This window comes from Ipomoea triloba, chromosome 11, assembly GCF_003576645.1.
Source record: "Ipomoea triloba cultivar NCNSP0323 chromosome 11, ASM357664v1".
Taxonomy (NCBI): domain Eukaryota; kingdom Viridiplantae; phylum Streptophyta; class Magnoliopsida; order Solanales; family Convolvulaceae; genus Ipomoea; species Ipomoea triloba.
This window is the reverse complement of record NC_044926.1, coordinates 9,347,908-9,355,079: the sequence shown is the minus strand read 5'-3', so window position 1 is coordinate 9,355,079 and position 7,172 is coordinate 9,347,908.

Genomic DNA, 7,172 nt, shown 5'->3' with positions numbered 1-7,172 from the left:
AGGTGTGGCTGTGCGGCTATTTTGCAGCTATTAGATTACAGCAAGTCAACAAATCAACGTTCAATATATGTGTTAAAATACACATCGTTCTACGTACTAAAATGCACTAGAGGACATATTAAACATATCATTCCACACTATAATCAAATGTACCTATTCAGTTAAAATGCATCAACATACGTAATAAAACGCATCATTCTATGTATTAAAATGCACCACAATGTGCCTCATGTCAGATTATAAACGTGCACTGTTACACTGATATCTACTATTTTGTACAATAATTCACCCCTTATTTGAGTTGTTTTGATGCTTATTTTCTTTATCCTAGTGAAATTGAGAATTGTTTGTGTGTTATATTGTCCCAATGGTTGAATTATCCACAAGGAGCAGCAAAGGAAGAATTTTGGAACATTTTGGACATGTTTTGGAAGAAAAGGAAATTACCAAGGAAGAATAGGAAACAAGAATAAGAATTGGAAATTGTCTCATGGGCCCAAGGCCCATCTATCTCTTATATATTCTACATATTCTCTATAATTTAAGGAGTTCCCAACCCTAGTTAGTTTTAGTTTATTTTTCCCCTTCTCTTTATATTTCCCTAGAATAGTTTAGATTAGTTTTATATTAGATTATTTACTTTCAAGCTTGGAATCACAGATTGAAGTTGGATTTGTTCTTCAGTATCAGTAAAGTTTTCTCTCCCTTTATATTTCTTGCAATGTTTATGGTTATTTATTATCGCTTTGCTTTGTTTAGTTTTATGATGCATGAGTAGTTAGTTTTTGGGTTTGGATTAGGGTTCTATTGTTATTCTTGATGCTAGGTTTATGATTATTGCATAAATGGATAATTTATTAACCTAGGGTTTTTATGTTTGAATTGGATTATATTTTCCTCTTATTGATAATTGATGCGCAGCTTTTATTGATTTGTTTTGGAGAGGATTTCATCACAACGAAAGTTGGGTGAAAGACTCAGCCTAACCAATTTCAACCCAATTTTTTCTACTATGAGAATAGGGGTAATTTGGGGGCTTATAATGCTTTTGTGTTTTAAGGTTATGATTGATGCATCACGAAAGTAGGGCAATTGTAGCCTAATTCTAGTTTATTGATTACGAAAGTAGCTGAACTGAATTCTTGAGTGCATTGCCAATAAATCCCTTGGTTAATTGTTTTTCCCTAATTCTAAGTTTGTTAGAGTATCAAGATTGCAAGACCCCTAATCTGACCCATTCTTTTATCATATAGTTTATCCCTTATTTATTTTGCATTATTTTATTTCTATTCCTTAATCTTAGTTTGCTTGGATTCTAGTGAATTCCAATAATTTAGTGCCTAGAATTCTACATATCATACAAGTACGTGCCATAGTCCCAATCCTCAGCGGAACGACATTTACACCCTCTTTTTACACTCACAATTATACACATCATACACATATTAAAAAACATGTGCTAAAATATGTACCATTCTATGTATTAAAATGCACAACAGTGTGTGTTAAAATCAGTACTGGTTACAAAATTAACTAAAAAAAAAAATAAGGAGAAAAGTACAAAGACTTCCAAAACAATCCTCGCGGTTAGATTTTGTAATGCTTGCATATATATAATGAAGGGCATTACAAGCCACTTAGAATTATTATATATATTAAAAAAAAAAAATTTGCATGCATGACTATGCTATGTCATAATAAAATGTGATGAATTGTTAGTATAGGATGTTTACTTCCTTAGTATCAAAAACCAAAAGGTTACTTTCAGTAGACAGCTAGACAGAACTCAGAAGATGTTGTCAAACAATAGCTCTCAAGATCTTTGAAGAAAACTTGATCTGAGTTCCATACATGGTGTAGGAAGTTTGACAAAAAATGAAAGTGGGTGCTGGCCGGACGTATAATCTTGTGTTGTTTCAATTGATACGTCACAATCTGGGTTTTAACCCCATGTGAAGTTATAGTGTTTATCCTTGTAATTGATGGTAGGGGCCTAATTTTGGCCCCTGCTTTTACTTCCATTTGTCAATCTCATCTTTAAAGCAATATGCCACATTGACTAAAACATTTCAAGCTAACATCAAATCGTTACTTAAGTGCACTCAAAAACAAAAAATCGTTACTTAAGTTTATTCTAATATTGTTGGTATTGAGATAAAAGAGTTTATTTAATTCTTGTTTTATATAGGCTTCAACATTTTTAGTAATAGTGTTTCTTTGGGAAAATGACACTTTTTCCTCTGAGTTGTTGTTATGCCGTGGATCCAGGTCCACATTGCAAGGTGGACCTGGGTCTACATTCACATACACTATACTCTACATTCACATACACTATACTTTACATTCACAATTTGTAAACTCCACATTCACACATTACAGGATTATATGTTTAGTAACTATATTACTACTGTTTTTTTTTTTTGAATACATATTACCACTGTTATGCATTCACACATTCAAAACTCTATATTCACAGGTCATATACTCCACATTCACAACTTGAGAACTCCACATTCACACATTACAAGGCTACAAGTTGCTAGAACTTTTTAACTATATTACAGATTCACACATGCATAACTCTACATTCACGATTTCTATACTCCATATTCACAATTTGAAACCTCCACATTCACACATTTCTGGGCAACTCTACATTCACACAATCATAAATCTACATTCACGATTTCTATACTTTACATTCACATTTTGAAACCTCTACATTCACACATTTTTGGACAACTCTATATTCAGCAATATGTTTACTAATTAAAAAAAAAAAAAAAGAAGACAAAAACGACGTAGTTTTGGACCCAGGTCCACCTTGCAAGGTGGACCTGGGTCCACAGCATAATTCTCAGTTAGTGGTGGAGTGGACTAAATTTTGATGTCCAATCCAACTTATAACTTAATGGGCCTAGTCCACTTGCACCACATTATTAAGGCTCACAATATATAATATATATTGTATTGGAAAAAGTCTTACCGTCTCCCACTTGGTGCAAGTAGTAGCACAACTCTTATCAAAGAACAAAACACATGAATCATAGCGATATGTCCTCTACTCGACAGAGTAATATCTCGTATGCATCGCATGCATTTTTCTTCCCCAACTTAAGTTCTTTATAAACAAACCCAACGTTTATTCTTGGTACCTTAAGAGATGTTTCTCAAAATAAAATATATATGCGCAACTTAAAAGAGAAAACCATCCAAATTGTACAAAAGAGTACACTTCATGATCTCTAAGATCCTTAATTAATGTTTATGTCTTAAGTAGAGATCTCTTAATGTTAGCATAATGCTAACTGTATTTCATGACTTCTTTATAACTGAACTTAAACACTACCTCTTACGGCTAAAAGCTCGGAGTTGACACGTCTGTCACTCCCACTCATTAAAATAGCCAAAAGATAGTTAAGCCATAGAAGCATTGCAATAACTTAGAGAACAAACAAAAAACCCCTAAGTCCATAAATTTGGAATCTTAACATACACAATAACTTCCCAAATAATCCCAAGGTTCACTTAAAAATAATGAACTGAAACATTATTAGTCTTAGTTTTATGTCTCACAAAATTGTTTTGAGCCTTACAAACAAAATGGCCCAGGATCAATTTTGAAGAAACTAGAGACTCTATTAAAGCTAAAGGATCACAGTGCACCACAAGTTAAATGTTTTTATTCTAATAAAATCATCAATATTGTTACAACATTTTCATAAATATGCTGCATAACCAAATGTTTCATGATCTGAACTTATGAATTTATATGAACATATACAAGATTAATACTTGTGGAATCTCTTAATTGAGCATCTTAATGATCTTTTTCTAAATGATCACTCTCACTGATTAAAATATTTTTCAGCAAAATTAATGATATACGTGTTCACAATATAATTGATTTGACCAACTAAATAATTAAGATATAATTCCCCACCATTAGTTGGGCATACTAAATAATCAATATTTGGTTCTAACCCAACTAAAGTAATAACTAATGAGGACATAACTCCCCACCATAGTTGGACATACTAAAATAATAAAACACATTTTCCAAAACCAAGTTGGAGTTTGGCTTGAAAAGGTACATTTTATACTTACTAAAGTTAGTCCAAATTATTAACCATATTATTATTCTCAGTAGAGTTAATAACCAAAATGGTCCTCCGACTATGCCGTAATTACCAATTTAGTCCTCGACTACCATTCTTACCCAATTAAGTCCTCAACTATGTAATTTTTGCCTAATTTAGTCCTCTGTTAACTTGTCTGTTAGTTGATGGTTAAAATTAAGGGTAAAAATGTAATTTCATAAGCTTTCTCCTCCATCTCTCATTTACCGTGCCAAACCTTGCAGCAGGCATTCATGGCTTTAATATGAAGCTATGCATATAACTTTTCGACGACCTCAGGCTCATCACTCTCAGTGACGTCTGTAACAGTTTTGTAGAAGAATGAAGCAATAAAGTATAATGTGTTGTTCCTGAAGAGTTTCATCGACTCCTCATCGTTGAAGGGGTTTTTTGGTGAGGCGGTGGCGGTGGCAACACCAGAATTAATACCCATTGCACTGACTTTGGGAGGCAAAGACGCAGCAGAAGGAGAAAATGCCTTGCATACCTAGATAGCATAGGCGCTCTGTCTCTTGAAGTAATATCAATGCAAACACAACAGCGGGGCTGATCTAGCTAACCTCTTGAACAATGCTAGTAGACGGGGTAAAATAGCCATCTCATCTAAAGAGATTAATGATTCAATTGATAGAATTGTTGCAGGAATGGAAGTGACAACTATGATAGACGACAGGAGCAAAAGTCTAGTGGCATACCATGAATTTGGCCACACCATTTGCAAAATGACTTCTATTTACATCTCATAAAGAACCAAGTTATTTATGTGATGTTCTTATCATCAATGGCAACTTATCCAACAAACTAAAGCTTATTTCTAATCATTGAAAACAACGAAGCAAAAGGTTAAAATGGCATTTATCATCAATTCAAAATTCAAATATAATAATGATGTAAATGAACCGAAAATTATGCCATTTTCATTCACTCTTCTTTTAGTTATCCTTTACGAATTTGCTGTAAATAGCTGGTTTTATGGTGATCTTAAGTTGAACCTGAAGTACATGCATGTACACTTAAATAACGTCTCTTGCATTTCATGTCATGCAGTACTCTCACTCCTAGACACGATGCTTTTCAAAAAGTCACTAGTCCCACGTGGTCAGGCAAGGGGTCTGATCTGGTTTATTCCACCAGTTGACCCAACCTTGATCTCTAAATAACAACTCTTTGCGAGAATTGTTGGAGGGCTCGGGGTAAGGGCCGCAGAGGAAGTTATCTTTGGAGAGCCCGAGGTGACCACTGGTGCAGCCGGTGATTTGCAGAGATCACTAGTTTTACAAAACATGCATACAAAATATTTTTGACGAGAGTGAATGAAATGCGAAAAGATCCCCCTCCTTTTTTTCGATCTCTAGAACTTTGCTGAGGGTCCTTGTGTATCTTTTCATAGTGCCTATGCTATCTAGATATGAAAGGCACTTTCTCCTTCCGCTCCGTCTTTTCTTCCCAAAGTCAGTGCAATGGGTATTAATTCCGGTGTCGCCATAGCCGCACCAGATAAAGCCTTCAACGATGAGTGGACGAAACTCTTCATGAACAACACATTCTACTTTAGTTCTTCTACAAACCTTTAACAAAGGTCTGCGCCTGAGGTCGTCGAAAAGTTATGCATAGCTTCATATTAAAGCCATGAATGTTGGCTGCAAGGTTTGACACGGTTAAATGAGAGATGGAGGAGAAAGCTTATGAAATTACATTTTTACCCTTAATTTTAACCATCATCTAACAGAAAAGTTAACAGAGGACTAAATTGAACAAAAATTATATAATTGAGGACTTAATTGGGTAAGAATGGTAGTTGAGGACTAAATTGGTAATTACGGTATAGTCGGAGGACCATTTTGGTTATTAACTCTTCTCAGTATTATACTATATAGTTTTATTATTATGGTAGTGCTTAGTCAATAATCTGGTAGCTTTAGAATAGGAGAATTTTGTGCTTACTCTCTTATAGGACTTTACCGCACTCTGTAACAGTTAGAACAGAATACCAATCGTTCATCCAAATAACCGAGCAAGATTCGCAAAACAATTAATAAAAGTGGTTAAATTTTGGGAAGTAACAAAATACATGTTTTGCCAATGCAAACCATGAAACTTAGAATTATAATTGAACTAAATTTATAAATTCTAAGATATTGTGATAAAATTATTATCTAATGGGTCGAGGGATTTATTGACATAAAACTTGTCTGTAGGCTAAAGTTTTATTTCTATTAAATCCAATTAAAACCCTTATGATAATATTTCATCTCAATTATTAAATAGATAGAAGAATCTAGAGACATAAAACTTGCTTGTGGGCTAAAGTTTTACTCAATTAGATCCAACTGAAATTTTATGATGAAACAGTTATCAAGAGGTGAAGAATCAAGTGATATAAGACTTGCCTGTAGGCTAAAGTTTTAATCAACGAGATTCATTACAACTATTATGATAAAACTTAAGAAATCATGTTTCTTTTCTTAATCTCTGTGGGTAATTAAGAAATATGATCTAAACTTTGCATCATAAAATTAAACTTTATGATAGAGATGGAAATTATTTACAAATAATCATAAACTAAATAAATTTATTTATTTCTATCATCACTGATAAAACTACTAAACTACATTCTGATACATAATTGTTTGTGGGCTAAATTATGATCATAGTCCAGTATTTAATCCTAATTAATCATACAAATATAATGAAATTGCCTGTGGGCTAAATTTTCATCATATTAAATACAATTAATCACAAATGATATGTCTAAAAATTTATGTGATCAAGATAAACCGCTCAATATATAATTTTAACTGATTAAAAGATGTTGTGGCTACTCCCCAACCAAATTAAAATTATAAGATCACTAGACAATTATCAATTCGTTGCCTAACCTTTATGTGATTGAAGCTTAAGAGAAATCAGTAAATTAAAGGTGCTATGATTATTCTTTAATAAACTGAAATCAAATCACATTTGCAAGGAATAATTAAAAAAATTTAACAAACAGATTATACCAGATCGTGATAAAAATCCAAATATATGATA